Source organism: Mchenga conophoros, linkage group LG9, assembly GCF_057382185.1.
Source record: "Mchenga conophoros isolate Kocher_MC1m ecotype Shallow Benthic linkage group LG9, M_conophoros_male_GT1.1, whole genome shotgun sequence".
Lineage (NCBI taxonomy): Eukaryota > Metazoa > Chordata > Actinopteri > Cichliformes > Cichlidae > Mchenga > Mchenga conophoros.
Genome location: NC_140534.1, coordinates 34,478,371 through 34,498,376, shown reverse-complemented (window position 1 = coordinate 34,498,376; position 20,006 = coordinate 34,478,371). Strand labels below are relative to the sequence as shown.

The 20,006-nt window shown below is 43.5% G+C and overlaps 1 pseudogene across 1 annotated transcript; it reads right to left on the bottom strand.

Annotated features, from left to right (window-relative positions):
• Positions 1 to 1,707: 1,707 nt before the first annotated feature.
• Positions 1,708 to 17,644, bottom strand: LOC146567757 (uncharacterized; annotated as a pseudogene). Its single transcript, XR_014893972.1, has 3 exons — positions 17,357 to 17,644; positions 16,007 to 16,113; positions 1,708 to 3,143 (listed from the first exon to the last, which is right to left on the bottom strand). The product of XR_014893972.1 is annotated as an uncharacterized LOC146567757 (transcript).
• Positions 17,645 to 20,006: the final 2,362 nt, after the last annotated feature.

The window sequence follows — 20,006 nt, the reverse complement described above, 5'->3', positions numbered from 1 at the left end:
TATGGAAGCCGGCTGAAAGACCTCACACAGAGAAACAAAGTCACTGACATCAGTATGAAAAGGTTACAGAGTCATTTCTAAGGCTTTGGGACTCAAGCGAACTACGAGCCATTATCCACACTACAGGAAAAATGGAAGAGTACTCAAGCCTCCCAGGAGCAAGTGGCTGACTAGAAATACTGCAAGAGTGCATCGATGACTAATCCAGGAGGTCACTGAAGAACCCAGATCATCATCTAAAGACCTGCAGGCCTTACTTAGCTTAGATAAGGTCAGAGGTCATGATTCAGCAATAAGAGATTCAATGGGGGGAGAGATTCAACAACAGAAAGGCTCATCTCACATCTAACAACAAACATCTGGATGATGTTTGTTGGTAGATGAGACGGAAGCTGTAGTTTTTCGAGAGATTCCCGTTACACGTTACAGTCCGTTACAGTCCCGTTACACGTGGCATTAAAAGAAGATCACAGGAACAGCCTGACATAGTGGTGGTGGTGTGACGTCTTCCCAAGAACACCTCATACCAAAAAAAAGATTCCAGGAAGGATTCTTGTATATGTGGAACCCTCTAACCAAGTAACTGAGCTGAGTCGACACAAGAGGAAAAGAAGCACAACTGCATGATACACAGAAGTGCTGGCTCACTAATCAGCTGCTAGAGACCACTGAACCATCCGAGTTTTACTTCTTTACAGATGAGCATCCAGACCAGGACAGAGAGGAAATCTGACATAACTGAGTCAATGAAACCACAAAAAGATCAAACTGTTTAAGGTGGTAATACACCAAAGTACAACCCAGACCCAGATCAGCTTGACTTTTTATCTTTTTCTTGGATATAAAGTCACATCAGTGGTCGTTTCACATCCTGTTGATGGCTTTAGTTCATATTGAAGGTTTTCAAAATCAATGGGTGTGAAATGTTTTGATTTGTCACACTGGTCACAGCTGTAGTTTCCCCTCCATGTATGTACGTTCATGTTTGTTACAACTTCCTGACAGCGAGACACTTTTCTCCCAGTTTCTGCATTTGTATGGTTTCTCTCCTGTGTGGACTCTTCCATGCACTTTAAGATGATCCGCAGTGGTGAATGAGAGATGGTTTTTGACCCCATGTGACAGAGTTAATTTTGGTTTAATTCACTTGGTTTAGGGAAGCCTCTCCCACATTCTTTGCAGTAGTTCGTTTTGTCTCCAGTGTGTCTGAGTTGATGTTGTTTAGGTTCTCTTGATGATTGAAAGTTTTTTCCACAAAAGTCACAGAGAAACTCTTTCCACTACCACAGTGACGACAGGGTTGAGAACTGGATCCATCTGTGTCGCTCTGCTTCTAAACAAAGACACAAAGACAGTGGAAGTCAGGGAATTCTCTCAACATTTTTATTTTTAATGGCGCCTGAAATAAGGAGTATCTGTGCCAGTGTCCAATTATATCTTACTGTTTACATTATAACACTCAGCTTACTGGGCAACATTAAGTCTTCATTTGTAGGTAATCTACTTAATGGGAAGACTGGTGATTAAACCCCTGGATGCTCTACTCTGCATCCCACAAGATACTGACTCCAACCTGCTCTCCGATGCATCCATTGGAGTGTGAATGTTAGATAGAGAGAAAGGGGAGGAGCTTTTAAAACTTTTAAGCTTTGAAATTAAACTTCATTCATATAAAATTGTAAAACTGTTAAAAGAAAAATACATACCTCACAGTAACTGCACTTTTAGAGTTTCTTTCTGCTGTGAATCTTTTGGTGTGATTTGAGGTAACGTGGAGATTTAAAAGTTTTCTCACACAGGTCACATTTATAAGGTCTCTCCTCAGTGTGGGTAAACATGTGGTGCTGTAAGTTTTTGTATGTCACAAAAGCTTTACCACACTGATCACAGCAGTAAACATCATTTTTGGTGTGAATGCGTAGGTGAATGTTTCGGCTGAGTAGCCAGCGGAAAGTTTTTCCACAAATGTGACAGCTGTACGCTTTAACTCCACTGTGGACGAGTTGGTGTGTTTTTAAGCTTGCAGACTGGTTAAAAGACTTTCCACACAAGTCACAGCTGTACGCTTTAACTCCACTGTGGATGAGTTGGTGTGTTTTTAAACTTCCAGACTGGTTAAAAGACTTTCCACACAAGTCACAGCTGTACGCTTTAACTCCACTGTGGACGAGTTGGTGTGTTTTTAAACTTCCAGACTGGTTAAAAGACTTTCCACACAACTCACAGCTGTATGGTTTAACTCCACTGTGGACGAGTTGGTGAGTTTTTAAGTTTCCAGGATGGTTAAAAGACTTTCCACACAACTCACAGCTGTATGCTTTAACTCCACTGTGGACGAGTTGGTGTTTTTTTAAACTTCCAGCCAGGGTAAAAGACTTTCCACACAAGTCACAGCTGTGCGCTTTAACTCCACTGTGTATGAGTTGGTGTGTTTTTAAATTTCCAGACTGGTTAAAAGACTTTCCACACAAGTCACAGCTGTACGCTTTAACTCCGCTGTGTATGAGTTGGTGAGTTTTTAAGTTTCCAGGACGGTTAAAAGACTTTCCACACAACTCACAGCTGTATGCTTTAACTCCACTGTGGATGAGTTGGTGTCTTTCTAAGTTTCCCGAACGGTGAAAAGACTGTCCACACAACCCACAGCTGTACGCTTTAACTCCACTGTGGATGAGTTCGTGTCTTTTTAAGTGTCCAGCCTGGGTAAAAGACTGTCCACACAACCCACAGGTGTACGCTTTAACTCCACTGTGGATGAGTTGGTGTTGTTTTAAGCTTTCAGCCAAGGTAAATGATTTTCCACACAAATCACAGTTGTATGGTTTAACTCCACTGTGCATGATTTGGTGTCTTTTAAAGCTTCCAGCATGGGTAAAAGACTTTCCACACAAGTCACAGCTATATGCTTTAACTCCACTGTGGATGAGTTGGTGTGTCTTTAAGTGTCCAGCCTGGGTAAAAGACTGTCCACACAACTCACAGCTGTGCGCTTTAACTCCACTGTGTATGAGTTGGTGTGTTTTTAAATTTCCAGACTGGTTAAAAGACTTTCCACACTCATCACAACTGTATGTTTTCTCTTCCTTTCTTCTGTGAGGTTTGTCGGCCTCCTGAGAGCGCTGACTTCTCGCTCCATGTTGGTCCTGCAGTGAAAGAGAAACAAACAGAGGCAGTGAGTGAAATGCAGTCGTGGAATAAACTCAACCTTCAAATTTCCTCTATTAACAGTAGTTTTAAACCAAAGGCTGAAGTAGTTCCTTGTGCTTTTGTGCTGAGGTGTTTTTTCTTTTATCAAACTGTTCTCCCACTAGGAGCTCAGTCTGAGTGGAGTTTTTTTTCTCCTCCTCTTACCTCATGTAGTGTATTTTCGTTGTTTTTTTTCCTATCAGCCTACCTTCTGACATGTCTGCCCAATGTGATGTTTGTGTAAAGTTGGTCAGAAGGTTCCTTTGTGAGTGCGCATGCGCCATTAGCGTGCTGCCTGCTGTAACCCCTAATTTCCCTCGGGATGAATAAAGTATTCTGATTCTGATTCTGATTTCAGTCAATACACTCGGTACAACACACGTGGTATGGGATATCATGCCCTCACGTGTCCTGGCCGAGGAAACCTTTATTCACGCCTTTAAGGCAGATGATCTGTGATGACGTGTGCACAGCCCCAATGTGCCGCCACTGCTTCGGCAGTCAGCCCCTGATTCACTGTGCAGCTAAGAAGCTGCAGGTGGACTAGCCCTCTCCTCTGCCAGCTCAGAAGCTGTCGCAGTTCACAGGCTTTTTCCTCCAACTGGACCCCGCAATATCTAAAAACTGCCTTCCTATGTTCCCAAACTTTGTCTGAGAGCTAAGTGCATCATGTGGCAAACCTCTGTCTACCTGCATCACTGTACCCAGCTATGAACAGTACATGACGTTGGACAGCACCGACAAAACTGGCTTAGCTAACCCACTCCTTATGGAGCTGTCTCTGGTCGCTTACCTGGCCCCATCCAATCCAATCCAATTTTATTTATAAAGCACTTTAAAATACCCAGCACAGGAACAAAGTGCCGTACAGAAAATAAGTTAAAACAATAGAATAACAGAAAGCAGCGAAATAAATAAATAAAACATAAAATTAAAACAGCCCTATATTAAAACAAAAACAAGATAAAACAGCATCGAATCACCTAAAAACAACTAAAATAAAAATAAAAACCAACATCTCACGTGGTGTCAAAGGTCAGGGTAAAGAGGTGGGTTTTCAAGAGTGACTTAAAAACAGATAAAGAAGTGGCCTGTCTAATCTCTAAAGGAAGCTCGTTCCACAGTTTTGGAGCTGCTACAGCAAAAGCACGATCTCCTCTAAGTTTACGCCCAGTCCTGGGTATCTTCAGGAGCAGCTGATCAGCTGACCTGAGAGAGCGGGTGGGTGTATAAGGCTGTAGCAGCTCAGAGAGATAAGATGGAGCTAGGCCATGGAGAGTTTTAAAAGTAAATAAAAGAATTTTAAAATGAATCCTAAAAGAAATGGGCAGCCAGTGACGTGAAGCTAAAACAGGGGAAATGTGCTCAAACTTTCGAGTGCCAGTTAAAAGACGAGCTGCGGCATTTTGCACCCTCTGTAGATGACTAATATATGATGCGCTCACCCCAATATAAAGTGCATTACAGTAATCCAGCCGAGTGCTAACAAAGGCGTGGATCACTGTCTCAAAGTGCTGCCGTGAAAGAATTGGCTTTATTTTTGCCAGCTGCCTGAGGTGAAAGAAGCTAGATTTTACCACTGCCTTAATTTGACTGTCAAGCTTCAGTTCACAGTCCACTTTGACCCCCAGGTTTGTGACAGTTGGCTTAACATACTGTGCCAGGGAATTTACATACACATTGGGGGTCTCAGTGGGGCTGCCAAAAACCATCACCTCGGTCTTTTTATCATTGAATTTTAAAAAGTTAACAGACATCCAAGTCTTAATGTCATCGAGACACTGAAGTAATGGCTGTGTAAGGTATCTGCCTTTTTTCTTTAGAGGGACATAGATCTGACAGTCATCAGCATAAAAGTGGAAAGGAATGCTGTGCTTTCTCAGTACAGAACCAAGAGGAAGCAGATATAAAGAGAAGAGGAGGGGGCCTAGAACTGAGCCCTGTGGGACACCACACAAGAGGGGAGCGGAGGACGACACATAGTCACCGAGGCTGACACAAAAAAGTTCGCCCCGCCAAGTAGGACCTGAACCACTCCAGTGCTGTGCCCTGTGGGGATGAACAGAAAAGTATTTGACCAGCATAATATAATCTGCAGTATGATCATTGCTTTAACAATGTAACAGATAGCTTTAAGATGGCCTTAAGATGTTTATGATGATGTTAACTTTGTATTTCAGGTGCAGTTATAACTATTTTATACATATTGCATATCTGTGCTTATTTGAGTTGATGTTCAGGTTCATTAATGGTTTTGAGCTTCATCTAGTGAGAGTGTCTAGGTGATACATGCTGAGGGAAAACTAGAACATAGAAGGAATTGCAATACATGCTTACAAAACACTTATATCAGGTCATTTTATATTAAGGTTTTAGTAGAGGTTCTTGGTTAAAACATTTATTTAGTAGAAGACATACACATAGTCTCAGTGAGCCTCTGTCCTGGTGAAAGGTCAGAAGTGCAACAGGTGAATTGAGAAAGAGCATTTGAGGACGAGACACAGACAGTAGGAGGTGAAGAGGTGACACAAAGAGCATGTGAGGTCAACACGTACACACACATTAGTTAAGATTTATTTAGAGGAGAGATTAGTTAGGTCTAGACAAGAAAGAGGAACAATTCATTTTAAGACAAGAACGGAAAGTACCAAGCCATGAAAATAGAAGATGATTTTCTGGGTGAAAAGTCATGATGATGTTGATCTGATCTATGTATAAAATGTACCGGTGACGCATGAAGGGGCGTCAGTAAACAAACCCTGATGTTATAAAATAATTGTTTGTGCCTTAGTAAGTCGAAGATCAATTGCTGTTTTCAGTGATCTTCCCACGTGTGAATTAAAATCTTCGTTTGACTTCACCCGGCCGGACCAGTGTGGTTATTTTTCGATCACCTCTTGTACCCTTTCTCAATTCTTGAATCTTAACAGCCCCTAATGCCCACCCAGTGCTCCAAACGAGAGAATAAAAGGGCATAATCCACGGTATCAAACACAGCTGTCAAATCTAAAAGCACAAGAACAACACAGTCCCCAGCATCAGTCGCTAAAAATATGTCATTAAAAACTTTTAAAAGGGCTGATTCAGTGCTATGAAAGGCTTTAAAACCAGATTGGAAAACCTCTAACACATTTTGCTTTTCCAGGAAGGCCATTATTTGGCTGTAAACTACCTTTTCAAGAATTTTGGAAAGAAAAGGTTGTTTGGAGATAGGCCTGTAATTTGCAAGAACTGTAGGATCCAGAGCAGGTTTTTTAATCAGGGGTTTGACTACTGCATGTTTAAAATCTTTAGGGACGACACCTGACGACAGTCAGACTATGGTATACCAGCTCAAGAACCAAAGGACCAACTGTAGGTAACACCTCTTTTAAAAGTTGAGGAGGGACAGCATCATTTGGAGACCCTACAGACTTAAAACGACCAACAGTCTCCTTTAAAAAGGAAAGAGTCACATGCTCAAACCTGTCAAAGACAGCAGAGCAGGAAACAGAGACTGAGAGGTCACGAGCACAAGGAGAGACTTGATGAAAAGCGTTCAGCAGTGGAGGAGTTAAAAACACGACAGTGCTGAGCAGCAGCGCGAGGTTTAACTGAGGCACAGGCAAGAGGAACTTCAAACATCACAGGACTGTGGTCATAAAACACAGCATCACAAATCTATGTTAAAAACAGAAAAGCCATGATATAAAACAAGATCAAGTGTGTGTCCACGTTCACGTGTGGGACCTGTCACACATTGCACCAGATTAAACGAATCAATAAGGTTTAAAAAGCCCTTCGCCATGGGCATATCAGGACAACAGTCGTGAATATTAAAATCCCCAACAATACCAACACGATCATATTTTGGCAGGAATTCAGCCAAGAAGTCAGCAAAGTCAACACAAAGTCCTTATTGTATTTTGGAGGCCGATAAACCACCGCACACAACACTGTGTGAGAGCAGCCCAACTCAAACAGACAGTTCAAAGATGGTGAACGACGGGGTTGATAGCTTCTTACATTTAAAATGACTTTTAAAGATCGTAGCTATTCCTCCTCCTCGGCCCAACATACGTGGGGAATTAGAATAACAGCAATCGCCAGGTAGAAGATCTGAGAAGAGGCTGCACTCCCCAGCGCTCAGCCACGTCTTGCACACACAGAGAAAATCCAGTCCTCGGGATGTGAAGAAATCCTTCAGGATAAACGTTTTGTTCGCTAGGGACCTAGCATTTACCAGGCCAATTCTGGCGGTAAGCGGTGGATCCCCGTCGCTAACCGTCCTAGAAGCCCGACACAGAGGCCACAGGTTCCGCAGATTCACACCACGCCGGCGGGACTGGAACATCCCATCCAGGCAGATGACAGGTACCAGCCAGGTACAGACAGGTTCCAACGATCGCCGAGAGAAACAGAAGTTTGGCACCGCTCCTTGTTTTCTGGATAAGGGCTTAAGAGAATACCTTAAAGAAGCTTTCAGCTTCACCAGGAAGCCAGCCCTTCGACCCCGGCATCAGCACTTTTGCCGGAGTGGTGGATCTGGAACACGGCACAGGTGAGCCGGGATCTCCGATATTAGCGGGGGCAAAGTTTTATGTCCAGCTTGGTTCCACTTTGCCCAGCCTTTGGCAGAAGGTCGGAGATCCAGTAGGGTTAGGCGATCATACACCAAGAGAGAGTTGGCATTTATTACAATAGTCAATAAAATCAAAACAAACAACCAACACTGGCAGTGATAGACAGCAAGCCACATGCACCGGCGCCATCTTTTTTTAAGGTTAAAAAGGTTAAGTCGGTGCGGCGCCACCGACTTAACCATGGAGTCGGCATCACATCATTCATGCTTTTCGGCATCATACCATTCATGCTTTTCTTCAAAGATGGCCTGGAGATCGAAAAATGGAATTACATCTGCTGTTCACCTGACTGCTGCTTCCAAAATGGCCTACAAAGCAGACTGGAGGAGCACTACCTTGCATCATGCCTGAACAGAAACATTGTCCAATTTCTTAAATATTCACATTACGGCCCACAGAACCGCTCCCAAACCTGGGGGGTGAATCAAACATGATTAGTCACCAAATACAGTTTTTAACCTTTTCTTTTTTGGCTTTTGCAGTGTTTGATTTTTGTCCCAGGATTGGTCCAGTTTTTTGTGATTGAAACAAAAAGGCTTGGACAGCGAGCACAGCTCTGACTGGCTGAAAGAAGACGTTTGTTTTCCTTCTGACTGAATACTGTTTTAACAACAATCCATACAGGTTGGCATCACCAGACCCCTTTGAGTTTGGGTTTGTGGTTGCATTAAATAAGATTCCATCTACAAAAAAGACTTACGGTTTAATTTGAAAATGAATAAAAACGAGTACAAAAAAAAAAAAAAAACCTCGTCTGGATTATTTTCTGTTCAGCAGCTCTGATGAAAGATTTTTAATTTTGTGATTATGCTTAAGTTGTAGCTTCATTTAAAGGAAGAAGAGGTTGTGAATTGGAGCCAACACAGGGAGAGAGAAATTGAAGCCATATGTGTAAAAGGAATGTGGTGACATCCGGTTTTAAATGGACAGACTGGCGCTCCCCCTCTCTTTCTCCTTTTAAGGAGTTCCATACATGACACTCCTACTGCTGTGGAGACTTGCTTTAAGTATAAATAAAGGACGTTCAGGATGCCCTGGGCGCTTTTTCTGTGTCTCATCTGTTGTGCACATCAGTGCAAAGCAGATCGGACCGTTGACTGCCCATGCGCATGTAAAAAATAGATATCTGAGTTGTGAGTTTCTTTATCTTCTAAATAATTTTCTCTTCACAAGCTCATTGCTGAGTAACATTTCAGACACTGAGATTCATCCTATAGCTGTCAGCGATCATGCTCCTGTATCTTTAACACTAATACAGAAGAATAATACTACACCAAGTAAAAACTGGAGATTTAATACATCACTGCTCAAAGACGAAGAGTTTATCAAATACTTTAAAAAAGAATGGACTCTATATTTAGGCTTTAATGACATTCCTGGAACATCAGCATCTGTCCTCTGGGAAGCAGGGAAAGCCATGATGAGAGGTAAAATAATTTCTTTCTCATCACATAAGAAAGAAGAAAACAAAAATATTCAGGAACTAGAAAAAAAAACATCAAAAAACATCAAATTCTTAGAAAAAGCCTATGTGTCACACCAAGATCAAGAAATATTAAACAAAATACGCAAAACAAAACTAGAATTAAAAGAAATTATTAATAAAAAGACGAAAATCTTAGTACAAAGACTTTGCCTGCAAAATTATGAATACGATAACAAATCCGGACAATTTCTTGCTAACCAGTTAAAAATCAATAAAGAAAAAACAACTATATGTGCTGTTAAAGATTTATCTGGGAATACAATATATGATCTTAAAAAAATAAACATATTTTTTAGGGATTTCTATGAAACTTTATATACACCACAAATAAACCAATCTAAAAATGAAATCGATCAATTTCTCGACAACATAACTCTTCCAAAATTATTAGACACCCAAGCAATGGCACTGGATTCGTCACTGATGCCAGGTGAACTCCAGGAAGCTCTGATAAGTATGCGCAATAATAAGGCTCCAGGTCCAGACGGCTTTCCAATAGATTTTTACAAAGAATTCTGGGCGATTCTGGTACCAGTTTTTCACAGGATGTTGCAGGAAATCAAAGAAAATGGTAGACTACCACCAAATATGAACTCTGCAAATATCAGTCTCTTACTAAAACCAGGCAAAGACCCTGTATTTCCCTCAAGCTATAAAACTGGTTAAAAATATTATATAATTCCCCAACAGCTTGTGTCAGAACAAATGACCAAACAAACATCCTCCAGCTTCTGTCTCCTGAGGGGCACCAGACAGGGATGCCCACTCTCCCCTTCACTGTTTGCAATTTTTATTGAGCCACTAGCAGCAGCAATTAGAAAGGCTACAACAATTAAGGGCATAAAATGTAAGAATGTAGAACATAAAATCAGCCTTTATGCGGATGATGTGTTACTTTTTCTCCAAAACTCACAAACCAATCTCTCTGGGGTAATTGCATTGATAAATTCTTTCTCAAGTGTCTCCGATTATTCAATTAACTGGTCAAAATCAACAGTCCTTCCGATTAATTGCTCCTTCCATAATTCTTCTCCTTCCCCACTGCAATCTGGAAATATAAAATATTTAGGTATTAATGTCTCTCCTAAACTTTCAGAATTAACTAAATTAAACCACATCCCACTTTTAACCCTTTAAGACCTACCATAGAACCAAGTCCGCCAGAGCATATATTATAGTTTTACATGCTGTAGTGCCATTTTTGGGAGTATTTCAAGTTGCTATACATCAATACAACCATTATAGCCCAAATTTTAATAATATGTATGCATTAAGTGCATAGTAATTACATAAATTGCAAAAAAGTACAATAAACTACAAAAAAATTGAAAATCGTTTTTTTAACATATATTTCTAGTTAGAGAAATTTAAGAGGCATATCCCTCAAAACTGTAAATGCAAAAAAGTTGCACAAACTAGTTTCCCACCACAGGAAATTAATTTTGAGTGTCTTCTTAGTTTTATTTTTGAAATACACCAATTTTCATATACTGTAGGAAAAACGAAAATAAATATTATAATGCAAATTTGCAAAGAAAACAGCATATGCATCAAAATAAACTATTTCCAGCAGTGCAATATGAGTCCTAAGCATCCCAGAAATGACACAGAAAGTCATAAAGTCAAATATAACTTTTAAAAACACCAGTATAGGCTCATGAGGCCCTGATGGCAAAAAACTACATTTCCGCAAAATGACGTCACTTCTGGTTTCGGGCAGGTCATGGCGGACATGGGATAGTTCACGCTGATGGACGTAGGAAGTGTTATGAACAGCTCATCGGATCGGCAAAGCGTGTTTCTGAAATATTTTGTTTTTGGTGCTGCAAGCGCTTTTTATGCAGTTTTTGCAAAGCTATATGTGGAAGGAAACTGTGACCTAGGACAAGCTGATGGCATAAGATGTAAGTACAATTCCTCCGGTTTCATATGCAAAAAAAATTATTGCGCTAGCTTACTTGGTTGCAGAGCTACCGGGATTTATAAATAGTTACGCAAAATGGAGCGTGTTCACTCCGACCGGCTTTAAAGGGTTAAAGACAGTAGAAGTTGATCTGGCTAGATGGAAATCTTTACCCATATCACTCATGGGAAGGGTCGCCGCTATAACAATGATGGTCTTGCCAAAAATAAACTATTTATTTTCAATGATCCCAAATAAGCCATCACAAGATTGGTTCAGATCTCTAGACTCGTATATTTCTAAATTCCTTTGGAAAGATAAACCCCCACGTATCAGCTTAAAAACACTGCAAAAGACCAAGGATAAAGGAGGATTAGATCTGCCTAACTTTAATCACTATTTTTTAGCCAACAGGCTTCAGTTCACCTCTAGATGGTTTAAACACACCCTCTTAGATGAACCTTGGATAGATGTAGAACAGGCCCTATGTAATAACCTAGAAATTTCAGACCTACCATTTATCAGCTCAAACATCAAACGACATGAATGCTTTAAAAGCGTCAGCATCAGCTCTTCTCTGACAGCATGGTGGGAGTTTCTAAAAATGACAGAGTCTTCATTAATCCCATGCAAACGTACACCTATCTGGAACAATCCGGACATATTACAAAACTTTACTTACAAACACTTTCTAAAGTAGATGAATCAATATCCCTTCCTACTGCAAAATGGGAAGCAGATTTATCGATCAGCTTAGACCCAAACCTTTGGTCTCAGATATGCTTAAAAACCTTTCAATGGATCAGAAATCCCAGTTTCCAATTAATACAACACAAAATATTACACAGAGTGCGCTATACTGGTCATAGGATGTTCAAGATGGGCTATACGCCTTCCAACAACTGCTCACACTGCACAGCAAATACACCGGACAATTACATCCACGCTCTTTGGTTCTGTCCACCAGTTCAGACGTTTTGGCGTGAGATATGTGAAGACTTATCAAAGTGTCTGAAATGTAACATTCCAGCCTCCCCATTAGTATGCTTGCTGGGCAACTTGGATGAGGTCACTGCAGAAATAAACACAGCCCACGTTGTTTTTACGGCCCTATGCATAGCCAAGAAAATGGTCCTCATTAACTGGAAAAATAATCTTAATTCTAACCAATATAAAAACCATCTAATAGATCACATTCGTCTTGAAGAGATGGGGGAGGGTCTGTGCTGGTGGACGTTGGTTACTGGTCTGGTAGCCTGGGTCCGGGACGGGCGTGGAGGCTTGGGGGTGCTCTGTCCCCCGGTCTGGGGTGCTTGCTGGGCCTTGGGGGCTTGGGTCCTGGCTGTTGTGTCGCCAGAGCTGTGGGCGGGTGGGTGCAGGGGGGCTCAGCCCCAGTGCAGGGGACCTCTGGTGCATCGGCCCAACTAGGGGGCTCTCTAACTGGTGGGGAGGCTGTTATATCTTTGCAGGTGGTCTCCTCTCTATAGGAGCTCACTCTGCACGTGGGGGGAGCGATATAAGAGAGGTGGAGAATGAACTCAACCTGGGTGTCTATTGTCTTGTGTAGTTTGGGAGATGACTGGATGATGGGGTGGGTGCAGTTTTCTCTGGGATGGAGTCGAGTGGGCTTCCCTGGACTCTGTGGGGCTGGGCGGTGCTGCTGCTGCGGGCCCGGGTCCGGATGGGCCTGGGCCCCCTTGCCCTGGTGGGTTCCAGAGTGTGGGGGTGCCTACTGGGCTCAGCGGGGGAGCTGGCCCCAGGGAGGGGCCGCTTGCCCCTCCCTTTCTTCCCTCCCCATCCTAAGCTGCCTCCCTATTCCCGCTCTACCACACCCACCCACACACGCAGGGCTTGGAGTGCAGGTATCTCACCAAGGTGCAGGGGAGGCACTCCCCCTCTGTCCCCTTCTGGCCGCCTATGCCTCAATTTTATTCTGCAACCTAGACATCCACATTACTCACACTCTCACATAACACATACATATAGGGCCTTGGGGGTGGGCACGTTTTATAGCATCCAAAGGATGGTCTGTGTATTCCAACCCACCTCTGGTGCTGTTGCCCTACCCTCAATTTTAAATGCATATAGACACTAAGGGTTTTCGGGAAGAGCCGTGCTGCTCTCTGAGAGGAAGCTAGTACCATGCTCTCCTGTGTTTTAAATGCAATTTAGAACAGCACACAGCAACACTACATATGAGTGGGCTTAGGGAGGTGTTGGGTCTTCACTCACCCCGGTTCTGTTAGACGTCAGGGCTGGGGCGCTGGGAGGAGGTGCTGGCCGTCAGATTGGGGTCTGGGATGCGGGGCCTCCCTACTACTGCAGATAAGGAGGTGGTACGCTTGCCTCCACCCCAGAGAGAAGGGTTACATCTCCTGGGTTTAGGTGCGGCTTGCCCCTCTGGGGGCGGGGGTACCTGGACCTGTGATATAGAGTATGTTTGGGGAGTGTGACTGTCTGTGCAGTGTCTATTTGTGTCTGTCTACACGTTGGGTGAGTGCCGAGTATTTGGTTGTGCACATGGGGTGGGAATGCACGTTTGTATCTGCGTGCGCCTGTTCGTCTGTGTCTATATGTCAGGTTGGGTCTTAGACTCAACCTCTCTGGGTACATCTCAGGCCCTCCTAAGTATGGAGGGCTATCTCCCCTCACCACACTCCCTGCCGGTGGCTGATGCCCTCAGACGTTGGTGTGTTGGTGGTCCTTGTCGTCTGGGGCTGGGCGCTCATGTATGTACCGGCTCACTCCTGGTGGCCGATTGGCGGGGCCTGGTGCCTGTGGCCCGGCTGGGCTCCTTCCGGGGGATGGGATGCCCTCAGGCCTCTGCCCTCTGGGCCTGAAGCTCGGTCCTCTCTGCCGCAGCTGGCTGCTGGCAGAGCCCGCGGGCACGCCACTGCAACCCCCTCTGGCCTCTGCTCCGTAGCTGCTGGGTGACCTCTCGTTTGGGGCTCTACTCAGCTCTTCCCAGGAGGGTGGCACGGTTCCCCCCCTTTTGGTGGTCCTCCTTGGGTCCTTGTACTCTGGGGCCTCTGGATATCTGGGGCCTGGACCTCCTCCATACCTGCTTCATACCCTGGGGGACGGCGCTATGGCTCCCCACACTTCCTAGCAGATCGTTACATGGAGAAACCTTTGGAATACAAGCATGCTGATCCACACAGCTATGCACACAGGTGTACACACCGGTGTTCACAGACACGGACTACACCTTTCTTTCCTGCTGCCTCAATGCACATTGTGCGCTGTCTATCTTGCATGCTGCACAATTTTTTTTTCTCCATACAGGTGATCCAGGTGTTTTGTTTGTTTTTCTTTTCTTTTTCTTTCTTTTCTTTCTGAGCAACACCCAGGAGGAAACACAGAAAGCGGTGTGATAGGATGCAGAAGCAGGGTAAGCATAGAGGAGCTAATGCGAGGCTAGCTGCTAACCAATACAAGCCAGACGTACGGACACAGTTGCCGGCCAATGTCTGCTCCCTTGACAACAATATCAGACTGTGGAGCGCTTCTCAACACAGTGTGAGGAACGATGCTGTGGCAGGGCTTCCAACACATTACGTACTACAAGCCCCCTCCCCCAATGACAAGGGACACCAATTGTGAGTAAATGCCTCGAGCGGCTGGTCTTGAAGCACATCGTGAACAGTCTCCAAATAGACCTGGTTCCCCTTCAGTTTGCATACAGGACCAACCGATCTACAGAAGATGACCTCTCTCTACCACACTCCATGTTATGCTGTCACACCTGGAGAGGAAGAACACCCCTCTGCCAGAGTCCTTTTCATCGACTTCAGCTCAGCTTTTAACACGATCATTCTGCAGCAGTTGGAAAAGCTGATGCTATCAGGCGTGGACCCTGCAACCTGCAAATGGGTTTTCAGCTTCTTGAAAAGCGGCAACAGACAGTCAAGGTGGGCAGCCACACATCAAAGACCATCTTGTTGAGCACAGACTTTCCTCTGGGGGTGTCCTGAGCCCGTTGCTGTTCAGTCTGCTCACACATTACTGTAAGCCAGACTCAGTGCTAATCATATTGTTGAAATTTGCAGACAACAACTGTGGTTGGTCTCATCACTGACAACGACCACTTATAGAATAGATGTGGAGCAGCTTGAAGTGTGGTGTAGATCCCGTAATCTCACCAACAATGTGGACAAAACAAAAGAGATGGTGATCGATTTCAGGAAGTCTGGCAGAGATCACCACACAGACTTCACCATAGAGGGTGCTGCTGTGGAGAGGGTCAGCAGTGTTAAGTTCCTGGGTGTGCACCTTGCTGATGACCCGTCCTTCTTCATTAATACAACAGCAGTTATCAAAAAAAGCACAAAAGCGTCTGCACTCCCTTGGGAGACTCAGAAAAGCAGGACTGCACCCAATAACCATCCATTCAGCTATTAGCACAGCTATACTCTGATGCCTCCTATCCACACACACACACACACAGCATACAATATACTCCCCAGATACACACACTACTTAATTTAATTATCCCCTTCTGTGAAAGGGCTGATGCTACCTGTATGAGTGTGACTATTTGGACTGGAGTTTGTTTATGAATTAAGATTTTATGTTATTTACCCCTTTTTATTGTTGTGATTTATTACTGCCTTTTTACTGTTTGTCAAACCATTTTTCTTTTTAGTTGTATTGATTATTGCACTGTAGATGCTGGTGAGAAACACTTTCATTTCAGCCTGGGTAATACCATACGAAATGACAAACTTCTTCTTGAATCCTTTTCAATCTTGACAAACAAGCATCAGCTGATGAAGTGCACAGTTTCAATAAAAGTGATAGGTTCTTCACCTTTTGTGTTGATGACATTTTTGTCCACTGTAGCGGCTGAGCTGAGTCCGAATGGTTGAAAATGTTCGTCTGGTGCTCCGTCAGACTCTTCTCCTCCTGCTGATCAGCTGGGACACAAAACAGATCTTTGTAACATCACAGTGAAACAAGAACAGAGGACGGAGTCTTGACTGATCAGGCCCCATCATAGCTTAAAGATCTCATAGCATCACACTATCCCATTAGAGCACTTTGCTCTCACACTGCAGGCTTACTTGCGGTTCCTACAGTATTTAGAAGCACAACAGAAAGCTGAGCTTTTGTCCTCATTTGTATGTCAGTGATATATTGCTTTCATTTTTGTAAAATTAATCATTTAAATTTTATGGACAACTTTAAAGTGGATCCCACCAGGTAGTAAAATCAAGAACACACACACACTTTCCTGTTATCACTTGAAATATCGAGGCTCAAATTGTGGTCATTGTTAAGTCAAATTGTTGAATGTTGTCATTGTGCTTCTTAAATTTGTAAAGTCTTGGTTCAAACTATAGGATCAAGACATTCCTATGTCTCCCTCCCCAGCCTCTCGAGGTTCTGGGAAGAGGCTGTAGTGTTTTATCATGAGCAAATCCCTTGTGAAGATTCTGTCTGATGTTGCTTCCTGCTTTTATGATCCTTTTGGTGAGGTCACACACACACACACACACACACACACACACACACACACACACACACACACACTCACTGCCTTGTGTTTGTAACCAACGGGGGGATGGGAGACAGATGTTCTGTCTTGATTTCGCTCTTCATGAGGAATAAGTCTCTAAACTAGCGGGGCCTGTGGGAACACAGACCCAACAGTCATAAATATTTTGTACTTGTTAATCAATGAACATTTTATTTTTGTGCATCTACAGATGAGAATTTGTCTGTGTGTAAAAAATATTTACAAGTGTTACAAATTTTTCTGTTAATATCTGGTTACAGATACTGTTAGGATTTAAATACATATAGTCTTAATGCTTATTTGCAAAGTTGCAAAACTCAATGCACAAATACGCATTTGATTTACAAGTACAAAATATTTATGACGACATTTGAGTCCATACAAATAGAAACGAGGCTGTAGAGGTTTGGTGCAGGCAGAAAAACAGCTGCAGGGACAATGAAAAGCCTTTTCTGCTCCAACTTCTCCCAGCATGCTGAGCTAATGATTAGTTGGTGTTTTTCTCCAAACACTCTCTCACTCTTCTCTCAACGTGTTCACAATAAACTGTGAACAGACACCGAGGAGAGCAGCAGAAGACCTCATTCAGGAGCTAAACTCAACATGAACTGAACTCACAGTAAAGTTAGCTCGGTGCTTACCTTTAGATGAGCCCACAAACCGAGAGAAACTCCGCGATGAAGCTGCAACTCTTTCCAAACACAGGAAACAGATCAGGGAGCAGAGACCCACGTGGTTCACGCTGATCTCAGCTACGATCCAGGAGACAAGGGTGGGCAGATCGATGCAGATATCGATCAGGACGCTGGTAGTGGTTTATGATCGATACTTTAGTTTTTTTCTTTCCTCTAAGGTCACTACTTCACTCCCGTTTCATGAAAAAGCAGCTCTCTCTGCTCGACTCCTCTCCTGCACACACTCTTTGCTCCGCCCCCTTCTTCCTGATTTGCTTTGATTCGTTACTGTGCGATCACGTGACTCAGATGCCCTGAGAAAACACATTTGGGCTGCAGACAGTGAGAAAGAGGAGCAGCATGTGCAGATATTGCACATCGGTAAATAAAAACAGTAATGCGTGTAGGAATACTGTGGCAACACCACCAGTTTATAAAGACACGAAGGAGAGCAGCAAAAGAAACTCAGTGAGGAGGAGGGAGATCCCTCAGACTGGCCACTTCATTAGCTACACCTCTTCCACTACTCATTGGTTTGCATGGTTTTGAGACATAGATTAGAATTAATCATTTAATTTGAACTATCTCCTAGACTTGTCAAGCCATGCTTCGTTTGCTTTGTTGTTAACGAATAACGTTGTAGGCTCACCATAAGCTCACTGAAGGCTGAAGGTTGTAATCTCTGTTATATTTCACAGATGATGCACTGTAACTCGAACATAGTGTAAGGTAAATGTCTGTGAGCACATTGATGTAGCATCACTTTAAAAAGATTTGGACACAAGACAGATACAAAGACATGACTGAGGAGGTAGGAGGTAAACAAACATAAGGACACTAATCACAGCACACAGAGACAGACTGGATGAGAAGGGGAAGAAACAAACAAACCAGAAAATAAGAATGATAAGAATCCTGTGCAGCGCTTTGTGACCGCCTGTCTATGAAAAGCGCTTAATAAATACACTTTACCTGCGTCTGGGTACCCGGGGTTCTTGAATAGTTTATGGACATTTGGTGTTGCTGTTGTGGTGGCAGATTTCTTTTCTCATACATTAATCACATATTTAATCATATTACATTAGTTATAGTAATTCTCACTTTACTATAGTAAGAGCACTCCTGTCACTAGTTTACATGCATGTGGAAAGTTAACACAGTGAGGCCATTGTAATGGGCGACGTTAAACAGATAGTGGGACTCCTTCTGCCTTTCAGGGATGTAAATCTTTAGGTGACGGCCAAGCAGAAAACAAGGTCATAATTCTCTCTGTGAGGGAGGAGGTATAGCCCCCCTGTGAGAGGGGCCAACATGTAAGAGTTTGTGGAATGTTCTTTGTCTGTGTGCCTGTATATAAGATGTAAGGGCGGTGGCCACAATTCACAGATGGTCCTGGTGTTTCACTGGGATGCTCTCTCCACATTGCAATGTGTTTATTAAACCCACTTCAAATCAAGCTCACTGGGTGTGTTGCAGGTTATTGTTAAATTTTCCACGACACTGTCCCTTGTTTTTTCTTTGTTTTTCTTGTTTGTGGGTGTAGGTGTGTGCAGCTGGTCAAGCTTCATCGGGAGAGCTACTTAGGAGTGTGGTTGAGTTCTCTCCGATGCTGGATCGTTGCGTGAGACTTCCTGTCAGTTTCCCAGTTAGATGTCAGTTAGTGTGAGTTTGCCATAGTGTGAAGTATTTACGGCTGTGTTCTTCCTGCAGGAGTGTGGAGACGAGAGGGCAGCAAGCACGGGTGCATGGAAACTAGAAAACAGAGTTTCCGAGCACAGACATCATTAGACCATAAAACAATAAAACAAAATTAAGCAACATGGGAGAATATTCCAGTGTGTACAGCTGGATCTGGGACTGCTGCAATCTTCGATCGCGCCTCCGCGTCCACATCAGATGGGAGGTAAGCATGGGATGTGGCATTGCATTCGGGGGAGGGAGGGTGATAGTACGTATCAGTATCAGTGTACATGTTTCGTGCATGTGTCTGTGTGTATCCCGTGTTCAGCTCACAGAAAGTGTCACCACACCCGGTTGAGCGGAGGTCAACAGTCTCCAGTGGACCCAGGTGGCCTTGAAGGAGGGACAAAGAGTTCTGTCAACAATCCTGTTATCATGGAGAATTTTTGTTGTTCCAGTCAGCTTCGACCTTAGCCGACCTTAGATAGCCGCATGAGTGAAGATGGTGAATGTTTGGGTTGAGTGCGAACAACTGCATCCAATTTTTACAGTTGGTCTAAATTTTATCACTGGTCACCAATTCTCTCAATTCTCTTAATTCCTATTCTTCTTCTCAAAGATGTTATCTATGGCTCATGGCTGTGCAATATAGATATATTGCACAGCCATGAGCTTCTCCAAGACCTTATCCATATTTTGTTCAATAACAGAGTCTTACTCACAGCCCTGCCCATCGTCTGTCATGTCGGCCAGCCTTATGGGATTTTGAACAGCTGTAGCCGCTTCTTGTTCTTCGATAAGCCAGGTCCGAGACAGCTCCAATCAGCCAGAACACTCTTATCGTGGTTCCAAATTGGTAGATGTCGTTCAATGTCCTCCATCGAGAGTGTAGCCAGACACACAATGCAACCGACCATCGAGTATCCGGTAGCAAACA